Below are 17,189 nucleotides of genomic sequence, written 5' to 3' on the forward strand. Positions count from 1 at the left end.
GTTTTAAGTCATTGTTCTGTTCCTATCTCTGGGGTTCAGAAAAAGAGCAAACTGAGCCAAAAGAAAAAAATGTAGACAGAGGGAAGTAATGAAAAGCAGATAAAAACAGAAATAAAAAAGAAAAAAAGACAAGCAATAGAGAACACTAACAGATCCAAATGCTAAGGTTGATCAAGATGCAAAGATAGAACACAAAAATTATCAACATCAAAAATTAAAGAGGGAATGTCATTTCAATTCTAACCAGTAGAAATTATAAGGGATGCTAATTTATACCAGTAAAAATTTTAAAAATGATGAAAGAAAAAAAAAACAAATTTCTTGACAGGTAGGCTTAATTTAACAAAACTAGCACAAGAAGAGGTAATCTGAATAGCTGCATAATTGTACAAGAAATTGATTTCATTATCAAAAACCTCTCTGCAGAGAAACTTTCTGACACAAATGGCTCCATTTTTAGTGGCCATGAAAACTGGCAGCTGATCTAAGTAAAAGGGGCAGTTAAGACTTCATTTATTTATCTAATTTCTTTAATAATGGTGTAATACTTACTTGTCAGGTACTGTTCTAAGTATTTTATGAATAACATCTGATTTGTCAGAGATGTGTTATAATAAGGACAGAATGAGATGAAGAATAATTTCAAGAATGATTATTTTCCAGAATACATGCAAAATAGTATATATCGTTTTTACCCACTGGCAACAGACATTTATTGGCATACTGAAATATGCTTTAAAATGTGTACTCTGATGGCATGATCAATCAGTGAGTGCCTTACTCCCAATTCCTGTCTGCGAGCAGAATAGAAAACAATTGTTAGAACCTGGGATGTGAGACAGAACTGGGATTCTTTTTGTTCTCTGTTTTCAGTTTATCATTTTCTGCCACTCAAACTCATGTTGTCCATTTCCCTGCATCTCCACATTTCAAATCTTATCTGCCCTTTAGAATTTATTTCAAATGTTACCATCTGGTTTGTCTTTGTATAAACCTTTATCATCTTGCATATTTTAGAAGTTTAATAAGAATTTTTGAATGGATTCTATGAATAGATGATTGAGTGATGGTAGTTTCTATTACCCTAGATGATGCAAAAGGGCATCTTTTGCTTTGCAGCTTCATTCTCCCTGACTGGAAATTAGCGCAACAAAATCTTTGGCTATCTTTGGCTATCTGCATAACAGTGACTAATGTTTAAGATAACTACACAAGCTATTCACAGCAATTTTGCTACATTTGAAAAATGGATTGACTTCTTACTGATCTGACTTGATAATTTATGATAATTGATGTTTACTGAAAAGAAGTTAATGTTTCACAAAGGATTAATTGAAGAATTTTTTCAGCATTTATTGAGAACTCTTTTTTTCCCTGTGTTCACAGCACAGTACAGAACCTTACTGGTATTGTTCTGGTAGTGAAATATGTATATATGACTAATGTGGATCCTATCTTAATTCCTTCATTCCTTGGTCAATATATTAATTAATTATTAAACATAATATTTTATTATAAATGGTAAAGATACTCAGACATTAATGATATAAATGAATGTGGCATTTTTAAAAATGCAGTTATGACTAAGGCATTTCAAAACACTCTGTCTTCAGAGCCACCTGCCACCTTTCTCAACCGCAGGTTCATCATTTTCCATTTTTGGCTTACATTCTGTAGTGATCAAGGACTGGCTTGAAAATAGTATTGGCACAGATTATCATTATGAACACTAATACTATTCTAAAAATAAGTGGAGAAAGTGTTTGTGCTCTAACCATAGAAAACTTATGACTAAGGCATTGGGAATATTTGGCCAATGTGGAACTCAGTGACACAGCAGGTACTAAGAAATAGGGAACTTCTCTGCAAATACTTTTTTTTAGTTACCTCATTTGCTAACTTTTAGTTGAGGGTTCCAAATGCTTCCTGATATAGAGTTTGTGTGTGTGTGTGTGTGTGTGTGTGTGTGTGTGTGTGTGTGTTTGTGTTTTATGTTACTGGAGTATTAGCTTACTTGGGAATGGGAAACCATCAAGCATCACATGTCATCCTGTGTAGGAAGAGGTTGACCATAATTTGTTGAGACTCTCCCATTTACAAAGATAATTTTGAAAGTTTCTATCTTCCAAGTATAACAGTTAAGATAATAACATGCCTCTCCACTCTGCCATCACATTGTCTTGCTTTAGGGTACAGAGAAATGAATTCTTAATGCCCTTTTCTGTAATATCTGTAGATTATAGGCTTCTTTTTCCCCCTTAATTATTCTTTTTTGACAAAGAGAGAAAGATAAGAACAGATGATGCAAATGAGGTATTTTACTGCAGTGGAAGATGTCTTGAAATAAAGATTTGAAATCAAAGTCCAAAGAGTAGGAGAAATAGTCAAAGAGGATGTAGGCAGATCAGTGGAGAATTATGTCAAAGATTCCATGGGAAGTCAAATGTCGGGAAGGGGATGCTCAGAAGGGAGGAATGCTTTGGGAAAACAGAGGATGCTGCAAGCAGGCTGGTTAGATGTGGTAGTAGTGGTAATAGAGGCAGTAGTTTCTAATGAAAACCACTTCCATGCTGTCTTTTTGATGAAATGATAATGCTTGACAGATTTGAATTCTCAAAGTGCTGTTCCACAGTTTAAATATAAAAGAAAATCTCATTTTTCTTCTCTTTAATAGGCTTAGTACAGTATAAGCTGTCACATTTAACAAGTGCTGTGCAGCACAGGGATTACTTAAAAAGTTAATTTGTTTGAGGATCCACTTAAGTCAAAATCTTTTAGAGTATGAGAGTATATTTACATTCTAGAAATATAGCTGAAATTCTGCTATCTGTAATGTATGATTTGAAAGAATCAAGCTCATCCAATATTCACAGATTCACAGCTCTAATGAAGCTCCTATTTAAAAATTAATTTCAATACTGGAGTGTAATAAAAACATTTAACTATTTTTTTTGCTTGCTGTAGATATTAGCTAAAGCCAAGGGTTATGCTGAGGCAGGGAAACATTTTTATATCTTTAAAAACTTAACCTATTCACTTGCATTTTAATTGTGTAAATTTTTTCCTTTCTATGCTGTTTCCACTTATTGTTACTGTACCTTTCTTTATGGTTAGTTTTTTATTTCTTTTCCTGTATTTTCATTTTTTCTGTCTCATTCTGAGAACTTACTTCTTGCCTTTCATCAAAGACAGTGCTTAAACTTTTGCTATTTTATTTTTGTTTTGCATCTTTTACTCCACCTTAAAGCTATAAGGCTTATATTTGTTTTCTCTTTCATTTCTTTTATCCTTTCAGTCATCTTTTGATCACTTATCATTGTAACAAGTAAGTTGTAGTTGCTTTACTATTGCTTATTTTTAATCTGAGCTGAAAAAACCCTCACATCTTTTCACTTGTGATATCCTAGTCATTTATTTTGACTTCCATTTTCATTTTTTTATTCTGTTCTTATTTTCCTGCCCTAGTTTTTCACACTTGGGTATTGGTGGGCATTTTTTCTCATTGCACTGGTAAAACTGAACTTTCTTACTTTAATAACATTGTAGGGAGGAAATAAAAATCATGAAGACAAGAGAATAGTTTGCTTCTCCATCACAACATACAGGAAGAGATCATGGAATTTTAATTTGTCTTTTTTCAGGTCAAAAAGGCTTAGAAAACCATATTAAATCCTGATAGTCTTCTGTAGTCTGTTTTCCCTAAACTTTACTTCCTTTTGTTTATTTTTACTCTATCCAGGTTCTTTTAATTGATCTGCACTTCTAGTGTTCTTTTTAAAGGGCTTTGTTCTTTAGTTTAAGTTCTTTGTTAGTGCAGGACCCAATAAGCATTCTCTACATATCACTAGAGTTAATTAGAACTACTGTTTAATGTACTGACATTTTTACCACCTAAATATGCACTCAGGGCTCTCATTTCTGGAAATATAAAGGTGATATCAAATTAGACCCAGTGGGATGGAGTGAAGCCAAGGTGACTGAAATCCCTCTAGGGATACAGGTAGAAATTATGCTTTCTCACTCGTAAACAACATTTGATATTTGATAAGTTTTCTCTTATAGTTTCTCAAGTAATAGGAGATCCTCAGGGGAGCTGAACTGGTTAATACAAACTGTATTAATTCTCTTCTGTATAAAACAAGGTACCTTCAATCATTTTGAACTGCAAGTGATACAAGTTTCCCAAATTATTTTGTAAATGATGTATTTTTAACAAGTGAAGTACAAATAGCTACTTTGTAGCACTAAAAATTGTTTAAACCTAGGGCAGGGTTTTATGTTTTCAGTAGCTCAGGCAATTCATCTTGGCTTTATTATGTTTCTCATTTCCATTTTAAAAGTCATGCAGGATCATGTCCAAGAGTTTCTTTCCTAACTTTGTATTTCAATCCCTTAATTATTTTGTGCTCTTTCTCTTGACTGTGACTTTGGTTGGACTGATCATCTATCTGCTTTAAATTCAAAGAATTCAGTTTGGGACAAGGCCTACCACAGAAACATGTTGAGCTACTTTATTTATTGTTGGAAAGAAGAATGACAGATTATCACACCATTATCAGGTTTAGCTAAGAAAGAGAAAGAGAAAATATTGGAGGCCATTTCATCTCGCCTTTATATTCTATTCTTCTCTCTCTCTTTTTTTTTCAGCAGAGCTTAGCTTTTTATTGAACAAGTTGCAAAGAGGGTTAGTCAAAAAGACTGAAGCGCGTGTCACTGTCAGACTCCTCAGACTTCCTTCTTGGCTTCCACCTTCTCCTTAGCTGGGGCAGCAGCAACGGAGGGGGCGGGACCTCCTGCTGGGCCAGCACCTGCTGCAGGAGCAGGACACCCCCCACCCCCACCTCCTACATTATAGATGAGGCTTCCAATGTTGACATTGGCCAGAGTCTTTGCAAATAGGGCAGGCCAAAACGTCTCCACCTTCACTGATCTTATCCTTGGGGATGGTGACCTCATCGTCCAGTAGGATGAGGGCAGAGTGGATGCAGGCGAGCTCGGAGACAGAGGCCATGGTGTGGACTGCTGGGCGGTGCTAGTAGCTGCATGAAGTGAGGACCTCTCCCCAGCCCGGCCTTAGCCTCCTCGGAAGAACCGAGCACCTTGGCGGCAGCTGAGGAAAGCTTTTTTTTTTCTCATTTTATGTTACTTTTAAATTTTTGTTTTCAGAATGATGTAGGACCACAAGCCCCATCCACCGTATACTGGAAAATCCTCCATTTAGTCCCACTTGGAAAACTTACTCAGAAATACTTTGAATGGTTTAAACTTTCAGTCTTCAAATTGAACACCTTGTTGGGTAGCTTTTGATTGAGTTAGTCCCTTTCGGTGAAAGACCCTTTATCTTCAATTTCTTTTCCCTCTTCTCCAAGATGTCCTCTACAGGGATGGTAGAAGGGGGTACCTTTCATAATCTGCAGAACCATCCTGTCCTCATGACTTCTTTTCTTCCATGCTGATTATAATCATCTTGCTGGCGCATGTAGGAAAGTTTGGCAATTGCTGTAACTTGTGACTTGGTTTCTCTATGATTGTTCAGGTGTGGTGGCATTCCCAGATTGCTCTTTAGGTCTCTGATACATTCATCTGCTGCTCTTAGCCCAAGTGTCTCATACCCTTACTCTGCAGACCCTGACCAGTCTCCTCTGATGGTGTTGTATCATCTCTGGGGTCACTCAGGAACTTAGGTTGAGTCTCCAGATGTGGTTTTCAAGGGAACCCAGCTCATATTCAGCTGCTAGGTGTAAGATTAGAGGATGGAGCAGACATACTTTCTTCCTACTACCTCTGCTGGAAGAGGCATATATTTCCACTGATACTTAAGTGGCAAGAATTTTGGAATCCTAAGGTCTGAGATAGTCTATCACTTATTTGTTTGGTAACCTTGAGCAATTTATAGTATGTTAGATATGCTAATATCTTATAGACTTGTTGGAAAGACTAAATTATAGAACTAAAATTTTTTTTTTGAGCTTTTGACCTTCCCTCTCTGCCTATTAAAGCCTCACCACCCCCTTTAGCTTTTTTGGACACCCATCTCCTCCTGTCTTCCAATACATAGTATTTTTCATTAAGGGACTACTGTTTTCAACATTGTTTAGTGCCTGATATATAGCTAAAAATAAATATTTGTCACATAAACATTGGACAAACAAAAACATGATATATTTTCATAATTTTTAATACATAGTATAAACCCAATTTTAATTATGCTTATTGTTCCTTTGAATGTACCTAACATAATTTACTTTCTTGAATTTTTGGTTTTTTCCTGTTTTCCTCTTTTGTAAGTAGGGATTCAGAGAATATCCATGTATAAACATTAAAAAAAAATCTATGCTCATCTGCTCAATTGTTTATTTAGGAAAAATTTCTGGAGTTGGAATTTCTGATTCAATGGATATGGAAGTTTTTGATTTGCTGCATGTTTCTAGGTAGCCCTATGAATTTTCACATTCAGTTTTAAAAAATATTCATTTGTGAAATAAAAGCCATAATGTTGGACCCAACAGTTTAGAGAATCTATCCTATAGAAGTAAAAGTGGTTTTATATAAACATACAAGTAAATATTTTGGGGGCTTGTGGCAGCCAATAGCTGATAACAGTGTGAATAACCACAAAAGAAACACTTGAATAAAATGTGGACTATCTATCCTACATAATATTATGTAGCCATTGTTCTGTATCTGTTAACTCATGACAAGAACTATGATGCTAAATGAGAAATACAAGTTGTAGGTTAATGTGCTGTAGTGAATCTGGGAAGGGAAAAATCCTGAAATTTTCTTTGCTTACAGATGGAATGATCATCTTTATAAAAAATACAGCACAAATAACAAAAAAATAAACACACACACACACACACACACCAAATATGGTGGTAAATGCCTGTAATTCCAGTACCTAGGTGGCCAACAGGTGGAGGATCATGAATTTGTAAAAGATACACTCAGGTTCCTGAAACTGTGTCTTGATGTGTTTGAAGATATTTTTGCATTTTTCACTTGTCACAATGAGGAAAGTTTACTTTTGTAATAAAAAGTAATAAGGTGAAAGGAAAAAGTCAAGTCCTAATAAACTACTCTCACTTTCCCACAAACTGTACTTTTTAAACTAGACAGCTTCCCATAGTCCTCAGAGGAATTTCAGGCCTTTGAAGATGTGCCCTCAAGTAGGATGATTTTTATAGTCAACTTAATTGGTATATTATTTTACACAAGGTAATAGCTGAACTATCCGGATTTTCTACAGTTACTGATGTCCTCAGAAGTAATCATCATCAGAAAGTATCTGAAAATGTGATCAAGCTAACATCCTGTCCTGGTTCATGTCAAATAACCAATTTTTCAGGAGAGGATAAAGTGGCAAAATATATCAATTTAGAAAATTGTTTTCAGAAATAATCCATACTTTTTATTCATAAGAGGAAGGTGCAATTTTTGTAACAGCTAAAAACATAGAATCAAATAAGTTGGTAACTATAGAGTATAGCTAAATATATGCTCTTGTTAGCTCACTTGATTATCATAAGATTGACTGAAATTTTGTCTTTCTAAGGGAGAACAGTAATTATTAAAGGGGAAAAATCTTTTGTGTGACTTAGGAATTTTAAAGCTGGTAGTACTATATAAAACACCATTTTTAAAATGATTAATTTAAATAATTTAGAGAACACAAGTAACCACTTTATTTAGAAAAGTAAGATTGGTTATTGCTTATGGAAAAAATCTTGATCGCTGATAGGTCCTGAATAGAGATGGTAACATGAGGACTTAAATATGGCAGGTGATCAGTTTATAAATGTGTACCAATGAAATATTGAAACTGTCTAGTGAGAGGAGTTCCTGGAAACCTCTGTGTATACTTAATTAGTCAATAATCCAAATAGATTTGTATTAAATTCTAGATGCTAATCATAAATGCTGACATTTGGGCTGGGTGTGGTGGTAAATGCATATAATCCCAACTACTTGGGAGGTAGAGGCAGGAGAATCATGAGTTTGAGGTCTGTATGGGCAAAGTTTGCAAGCTCCTATTTCAAAAACAAAATAAATACAAAAGGGCTGGGAGTGTTGGTCAAGTGGTAGAACACTTGCCTAGCAAGCTCAAGGCCCTTGTTTCAATCCCTGGTACTGAAAAAAAAAATCCTGACAATTGAATAAGTTTGTCTAGCATTTTTAGATCAGGGATCTGAAAACTCACTAATGCTAATATTATTTTAACATAAGCATATTTTGGATGTACATCTGAACAATTTTATACAAAACATGCTGAAATGATTCTATTCCTGTAATTATGGTCTCAAAATATACATGCAATTGTGATTTTTAAAAATTCTTACTGTATATTTATGTTATATATATGTATTTGTGTATATGATTGGTGGTACTAGGGTTTGAACTCAGGGCCTTACACTTGCTAGGCAGGTGCTCTACCACTTGAGCCACTCCTCCAGCTCCATGCAATTTTGATTTTGACATAACTCATTAAATAAGTGGTAGCAGTTAGTAAATAAGGCAGATTTTACTCTATGTTTTTAAAACTTAATCACAAAAAGTTTGTGGAGTTTTATTTAGTTTTTGTGAAACTGAATGTTGAAATAGAAACAAAAAAAAATCTGCAAGGCAGGGTGGCCCATGCCTGTAATTCCAACATTCAGGACTATGAGGCAGAAGGATCACAAGTTCAAGGCCAGCCTGGACTACTTAGTGACACTGTTTGCAACAACAATTGCAAACTTCCCTATGGTGGTCATTGGTATTCTGTATTGCAGAGCATAATTCTGTTGCTTTCCTTTGGTGATATCAGAGTAAATTCCATGTCACCCTGAAACATATTTTTGCAAGTTATCCTGGTGCTGGTCCCAAGGTAGTTAACAGAGTGTTGTTGTTGGGTGAGGCACATGATGCCTTGTGTGCACCTTAAATACAGAAAGGTGCAGCTCATGCATTCTTCTAATCCTGAGTCTCATTCGGGCTGTGGCTTCTCCATGGAGAGTTGGATTCCAAATCCTCTTGTTGCCCTTGTTTGCTGTATTTAAAGAAAGCCCTGATTCCTTCCTGCAGATTTCATCAGTTGTACATTGTACACACAGGCTCAGTTTAAGACATTCATTTATTCAAGTTTATCTAACTCAACTGTTAATTTGTCTCTACTGCATTGGAAGTAATCTATCTCCAGGCCTTTCAGTTGTTATCTTGAATAATTGAGAACATGCTGGTGCATATAACCACATTGCTACAGAAGCTGCCGCTAATCCTCCAAGAGGTTCTCTTCATTTGAGCATGATTGAAAGTCATTCCAGCTGGCTAGAAAAATACTACATGAAGACTGTAATAGACTCTGAGGAAGGAAACCTGTTTCCACCAAGACAAAGAATGATTTACATGTGACAATATAAATCAAGACTTCCTTCAAGTCATTGTAGTGTCTCTAATATTTTTCACACTTCTTAGTTCATCAATTTTTATTAGGAAATTTTCTAAGCCTTAGTTTTCTCATTTACAAAATGAACTACCAATATCTTCTTCAAGTCTACAAATTTGTAAAAATCACATAGTTAGGTGGAGATGAAAACCCTCATAAAGTGTACATTTTTCTCTAAGGCACTTTTTTTCAGTGTGGCTTTTCCATTTTTATTACTTTTCACAACTTTTTGAACTATATGCCATTACTTGAATATAAAACATAAAGCCAACTATGTTACTTGGTTAGAGAATTTCTTTAAAAATTTTTGTTTCTAACTAATTTGAATTTTTATGCCTTTTATTTTCAGGCTGTTACTCATGAGTCTGATTTCAAAATTCTCTTGCAGATTTAAGTAGTTAACGTTTGCAGAAGTTTGGGGAGCATAAATAAATTTCTTCTGGGTTTGCAATTCCTTTAAAAAAAAAAAAAGCTCTATTTTGATCAGCTCTTTGAGTTTGGGTGCAAGGGTTCTACAGATCCAGAGACAGTGTTTCCCTTTAGCCATTTTCCACCTAGCCAGAATGGTGTGACCTCTTGCTGGTGCAGTTTCTCAAAGTGATTATATTTCACTGCTCTCACAAACACATCTTGTAAAAGAAACAAGGTTTTCTTTTAAACTTGACTTCTGCTTGACCAGAAAAATGAAACCCAGTCTACTTTCAGGACCTTATATCCTTATAAAAAGTCAGCTCTTCTCATTTTTGTTAAGAATTCTCCCGTATCAACCTACAATTTCTTTTCTTTTGGAAGTACAATATATTATAAAAAGAGAATTAAGATCAATAAATAAGCCATGCTTTTTTGCATTTATAATGCAGAAAATTCTAACTACCAGAGCTGATTAAATAGAGAATTCTAAACCTATAATGATGAGATGCTTGTTAAATACATTTTAATGTGTGTTTATTTTGATATATATTTGCATATACAATCTATCTTATGTATGTGAGAGCTTTCAGTTTTTGGTCTTTCATACTCCCCAGTATATTTTATGCTTTTCTATGTTAGTAAGATGGGTATTAAACAATGTTGGGACTTTTAAATTTGATATTTATAGACTATTATTTAGTTAAAAGGTCAGGGATATGAGTACTTAGCTATTTTCATATACAATAGAGCCAAAAACATTTGTGCATTTTGCTATTTCACTGGCAATAATAAGAAAAAAATCAATTTTCATTTAAAAATACATAAATTATGTGATTTAAGAATATATTGGATTAGGTAAATTGGGTTATTTAAATCAATTTCCCTTTAAACCTTTTCAAATATGGTTGCTAGAACATTAAAAATTACATATGAAGTTTGCATTATATTTCTGTTGCTCAGTAATACCATTAACAGCCTTGATGTAGACATGCTATGTTTGGATCCTTTGTCCTTTTTTTACCAAGTTGCTGTACTTAATCCCTGATTTTCAGGGCATTTCAAAGAGTGTTGCACTTTCTGAAAGCATTAATTTTCATTGTCTGACATTAAAATTTCATTGGAATTACTTCAAGAGTTTACTCATCTCTAAGAGGCTTTACTATAAAAAATCAATTTTAAATTCATGTTAGGTCAGTGAGCATAAATACTGCACAGTCTAGCTTTGTCTGTACAGGAGGCTTTCTTCCTAGGGAAAGAGCACCTTCTTGTGGAAAGTACTGAAGATAGCAGCTTGTTCAATGCTCAGCTGTAGATTTTATGATCCTGGAAAAGGCAAATAATTTATTTAGGATGTTTAGAGGAAAAACATCTAAGACTAACAATAAAGTTATTCACTTCTCTGTAGCACCTTCTCATAACTGAGTTTATCTTAGTTCTGGGACTGCTTTCTTAGTTCAGCCATACTGAGGTTGAAATAATGTAATAGAGCACCTGATACAGCAGTGCTTGTTAAAAATGCAAAGCTTTCATTCAAGTTTTTGTTTTTCCTGTGAAAGTTTCCAACTGGGTTTTTTTTTTATTCATTATAAAAAGAAGACTTCTATAATTTTGTACTTTTCCTGTGTAAAACGCATGGATGTTTGAATTATTTAATACATATAAGTAAGCTTCATTAGATGAGTGAGAAAGACATGTCTAAAATAAGTCATGTTACATTTTCTCAAGAACTGATTTTAGTTATTTTTGGATACACATTTTGAAAAAGGAAACATTGTGGAAGGCTCTGAATCATGGATTTCTTGTTTCTTATGTTTCTTTTTGATATAGATATATATGTATATGTATCAAAGATTATTCAATTTATATCTCTTTAATACCACATTTCATAGTCAGAGCCTGCCCAAAATAACTACTGAATTATTGAGATCATAATATGGATTTCTCATCATTTGGAATCACATTGAACAAATTCATCAAAGCAATTAAAATGCAGACCAATATCTAGCCAATCAGCTAACCAACATTCTCCAAATCATGAATTGCCTTTACAGGCTGAGGTAAGAACAGTGAGGAGTGGTTATAAAGGAATGGATCAGTTGGATTTCACTTTAATTTGGAGACCCTAGGCATCTATTTCTAAAATTGTGATTGTTTACCTTCCTTGGAAGCCCCAAAATAATGTGACAAATCATTATTATGAATATACACCACAAATACCAGTCTTTGTTGAAAGAAGTAAAACCAAGTGGCCAGCCAACCAATTGTCCTAAGAAACAAAACAATGAGTGACATACTCCATTAATAAAAAGATCTACCATTTACCCAAAAGGACAGCAAATAACTGAGATAAATGTTTCATTCTGATGAGAATATTATATATTGTTTGTTAATTAAAATGCTTTCGTGAGTTCCTATGAGGTAAAAGACTTTTAGATCACCATTTGGTGTAACATAATATTACTTTTTTGTTATTAGGTAAATTCTCTATGAAATAAAAAATTCAAATCCACTTCATAAGAAAATCAGTTTTTAGATTTACAGTTTTTTTTACATTTTTATTAACAATGTATTAATTGTACGTGGTGGGGGGTTCATTGTGGCATTTACTTATGTGCTTACACTGTATCTTAACTAGATTCACCCCTCCATCATTCTCCTTCATCCCCCCTTCCCACTTCATAGAACAATTTCAATAGTTTTCCTATTTCATACACATATAAAAAGTACATTGACCATTTAGTGATAACTGTCGTTCATTTCTCTTCAGCAAACACAGAAATTTCATGGTCTCTAGTAAAGGCTTTTGCGATGAGTGTGTTGATCCAATAGTCTGTCCAAAAAAAAACAGCTGGATTTTCTTTTGGTAGGGAAGTATCCATTCAACTGGAATCTTTTAGACAACTCTTTGCCATCTCCTATATTACTATTCTACTCTTGTTTTTCTTTTTGTGAAAGCGAGGCAGTGAGCCAAAAACACCTCATGGATAAGTAGCAATTACAGTCTCTTGAGAGCAGGGTAGCCACCTGGCTTCTTTTGGCATGAACAATTCAGCTTTGTGCATGTCGGTCCTCATCAAGGCGGGCTCTGTAAGGACACTGTGTGAGATCAAGGAGCCCCATGCCCATGTTCTTGGCAACACGTGAGCCTTCAAAGAGAACAGGATGCAGCTCTTCTCCTTACTGTTCTGTTGCTTTCCGTAGAGATTTAAGGACCTCACCTACTTTTCAGTGGGGGGGTTAGATATCTGTACCTGTTGTCATTCTCTCCCAAATCAGAAAGCAGGACTACTGTTCAGGACAAACCTACAGTCTAGTACTCAAGAGGAATTTTCCTAGGAGAAAATGTTATTTGGCATCTTGCAAATAGCTGTTCTCTAGAGAGTAATCATTAATGCAAGTTAAGCATAAATAATGTACTTTTCTTCCTGCTATTGCCTGCCACATACACAAAACTGATTAAAAGAAATTATTCCTGGTTGTTGAAATAGCATTATGAAAAATTAAGCAGTTGGACAGCACCCTTTGTAGCAAATGTAGAAGCTTTTTATGAGAAAGTAAACTCAGGAGGATCTTTAGAAAGGTGCAGCTAGTGTTTGCTAAGGTTTAGTCTGCCTTGTGACCATGCCTTTCAGTCCTTGCAAACTTGGGATCTCAGAACAGGAGCCCTGTTGTAAAGAAACAAATGCTGACTCTAAGAGCTCCAAGTTGCTGCTTCTTACTACCAAGGCTGGAAAGGCAGAAAGGTCAGCAGAAGTTACACCTTCGTGAGATCAGATTGAGGATTGGGGTAACTTCAGTGCTTGGGAAAAGAGCAATCTACTCAAAGCAGCAGAGGTGAGAAGGCAGATTCCATGGATTTGGTGTAGATGCAGAGGGGATGAGGCCTTGAGCTTACTCATAAAAAGAAGAAAAGTAACACTGAAAATGGATATACAGATTTTCAATGTTTGAATTTGAAGCAGTTATAAAATAATGTGTTTGAAGTTTAATTTACAGTTCTTTCCTTTCAAATGCCAACAATTCCCTTTGCAGCTTTTAAACAAGTTGGCTGTTCTTGTACTTTGATCTGGACTCTGAGACCCTTAGTGAAAAATCTGTTAACCAGTCTCACCCCTGCAATATAAAAGTAGTTTTCCCCTCTCAGTTCAAATGAAAATCATTTGCATGCCCTGTCCTTCCAGATAGATTTAAGATAAAACTAGTGTCTTTTTTTTTAAATCAGGTTTTAGGCCTAGACATAAAAGAAACTCATCCTAGAGTTATTTTCTTATGAATACTGTTAAAGAAGACATCACTTCTCATAGATGTCCTCATATATATATGCATATGACATATATATTAAAGCATTTTAAGAAATCATCTGACTTCTTTGTTCTGTAAAGAGGAAATCTGGGCAGAAAGATAGTGCTTTATTGTTTTCTTATTGATTCCCTAATGATCTTTCAAGAGAGGTGGTCGTAAGCACTTTCTATTCTCTTCAAGGACCATCCTCTTCCCCATGCTAGCTTCTTACTTTGTTGACAAGTATAAGATAATCATATTTGATATCTCTCTATTTCATTCTTCCATACTTCAAGATTTGTCTGTTTTCTCATACAACATCTCTTCCTTCCTTGCTACTTTGACAGTATTTTTTGAGTGCATGCTGTGCACGTCTCTGGGCTTTGGACTGTGCCAGTGAACAAAACCCACAGAAGTCTCTGCCATGCCTATCTTCTAGTTCTTCCTTTGGCAAATGCCTCTTGAACCTCAAGTTTTCTGATTGCTATTTAAAAACTACTCTGATCCATTTACTTTAATATAATTTTCCTATAATTAGGCAATAATTAGGTGGTTTTAGTAAACCACCATATTCATAATTTTTCTTCATTGTTTACTGCACTCACTATCTCATCTTCCTTGCTCTCTTTCATTCCTTCACCTCTTGTATTCCACTGTCTTCCATCAGAAGTTTGCAGAACTGCTCCCTGGAAAATATACTTTCACAACAATATCCATTTTTCTTTTTCATTCCTGCTATCATTACATCTTTTCTGGATTACTTTGTAGCCTTTTCCCTCTTTGACAATAGTTACTATCATCTTCCTTGTATCAGGAGATTAAGAACATTCCAGTTTTGATGATTCATGAAGTAGGCTTATAGGCCCCAGCATATTAGGATTCATGACTGTGATTTATGTTCTGAACAGACCCAAAATGAAGTCAGTAAAGGGAAAAGGTGCATGAGGCAAAGTCAGGTGTAAACCTTCAGTCTATTCCCAGAGGAGGCACACAAGACATACTTACTTCCCTCAGTGAGGAGTTATGACAGCACATGTGAAATGTTGTCAGCCATGGGAGCTCATTTCAGATTCAGTCCCTAGGTTTTTGACTGGGGGCTGGTCACGTAGGCAGCCTCTGTCACATAACCAAATTTCAGGTTCCCAGAAGGAAATCAATTATTCAGGATAAGCCATAGTGTTTAAAAAAACATTTTTCTTGTGTGTATTAATTGAACTGTATGAACAGTTCAGGCACAGTGAGCCAGACCTATTAGTGATAGAATGTTGGGAACCCTCTCTAAGCTCAAGTTCCCAGATGCTAGCCAAGGACCTGCTTTTCTAATAGTAGTAATTCTGGCCTGCTACATTAACCCTTTTCATTATACTCCATCTAAAGTATAGATCTAATAATTATTCATTTAGGAAGCATTTATTAATCATCCACAATGCCATTGGGCATTGATTTAGGAACTAAAGATAAAGAGATGAACAAAATAGATGAAACCCTTGTCTTATATTTTGATCTGTAAGAGAAAATGGACTATAGAGAGATAAACAGGATATGTGCAATACATGTCAGGTGATAATCAAGACTATGAAATAACATGTGGCAATGTAATGAAGAAAAGAACAATGGGGAGGGGTGGGCAATACTTTAGAGGCCACTGGGGAAGGCCTGTCTGAAGAAGCAAGATTATATCAGAAACTTAAGAATACATCTAGGCAGAATAGGAGATGAAAATCCCAGGGGTAAAATGAGTTTAGTTGTTCCAAAACCATCATAAAGTTCAGAGTAGCCAGAGTGAAATGCATGGTAGAGAACAAGAAGAGGTGAGTTTGGCTGTTTTAGGGAGCAAGGTAAAGAGTTGGGATTGTATTCTAAGTATGATAGAAATTTATCAAACTGTTTTAAGCAGGGAGTGACATGACCTTATGTATATTTTTAAATTGTCATATTAGTTGTGTCAAAACTATAAGAGGGCAAGAATGGAAACAGAAACAAACTAAACACTCTTCTTGCAGCCTCCAGGCATCACAGAGAAGGGTGGAAACAGTGGAGAGGTGCTTTAGCACCTAGTGCTGAAAAGCTTTAGTCACCTAGTTGGCTACAATACATAGTTTACTCTGACCCTCCAGTCATTTTTGATCTGGAAATAAACTTCAATCTTGAACTTCTTCCCATGAAAAATTTCTCAAGGTTCCGCCTTATTCAGTCAATATTTAAATCAACCTAAATTTCTTCCATTACTTAAGCTTTCTAGGCTTTCATACCTATATGATTCATTTTATGCTCAAATCTCAATATGAAAAAATTAAAATCTCCTTTAGTCTCTTGTTTTGAAAACAAATATTATCCATTCTCCAAAATCTCCTTTTCATGAATCCTTCCATTTTCTGTATTGAAATTAATCTTTCTTCTGTGGTCCCATGTGGTTCACTTATCTTTTCCTTCTTAAAATCTAACCCAAACTTTGTGGCTTAAAATATCAGTTGTACTTTGTTCATGATTTTATGGGTCAGAAATTCAGGAGGAACTCAGCATTATGGTTCATCTGAGATATCATGACCTGAAGTAGCCAGGACTGGAGGATTCATTTTCAAGATGGTTTATTCATGCCCAAGTTTGGCACCCTGGTGCTTCTTGGCCTTTTCCCATCTCCACATGACACTTCATTGTTCAGGTCTTTGGTTTCTCTCAGCATGATAGTTCCTTATCTGAAGGCAAAAGCCTCTCACAGATCAACATGGAAGCCAATAGTCCTCTTAAAGTTTGAGTCTAGAACTTATAGCATCACTTCCATATTATTCTATGTTTTATTGGTTTCTGAGATCACAGGCCAGCCCAGATTCAAGGGATTGGGGGAAAAGGCTTTGCTCTCTCTGAAAGAATGGCATGGACACACTGGGAGAAAGGAATTAATGGTAGTCATCTTGGAGACAGCTACCACAGCATACTACTGTACTGAAATTTCTGTCTTCATGGTGTTGCTTGATATTACAAGTATTTGCACAGCTATCTCATCTCCCTTATTAAATTGTAACTCCTTGAGGGAGGGAACGGCAGCTAGCTCATCTTTGCCTGCCAAGTCTCA

The 17,189-nt window shown here is 35.3% G+C and overlaps 1 protein-coding gene and 1 pseudogene across 6 annotated transcripts in view; one reads left to right on the plus strand and one right to left on the minus strand.

Annotated features, from left to right (window-relative positions):
• Tmem117 (transmembrane protein 117) overlaps window positions 1–17,189 on the plus strand; it is a 554,639-nt gene that overhangs the window by 23,964 nt on the left and 513,486 nt on the right. The gene's annotated exons all lie outside the window — the stretch shown is intronic.
• On the minus strand, window positions 4,686–5,011 carry LOC109684434 (large ribosomal subunit protein P1 pseudogene; annotated as a pseudogene).

The sequence above is a fragment of the Castor canadensis genome, chromosome 8, assembly GCF_047511655.1.
Source record: "Castor canadensis chromosome 8, mCasCan1.hap1v2, whole genome shotgun sequence".
In the NCBI taxonomy this organism is placed as follows: Eukaryota; Metazoa; Chordata; class Mammalia; order Rodentia; family Castoridae; genus Castor; species Castor canadensis.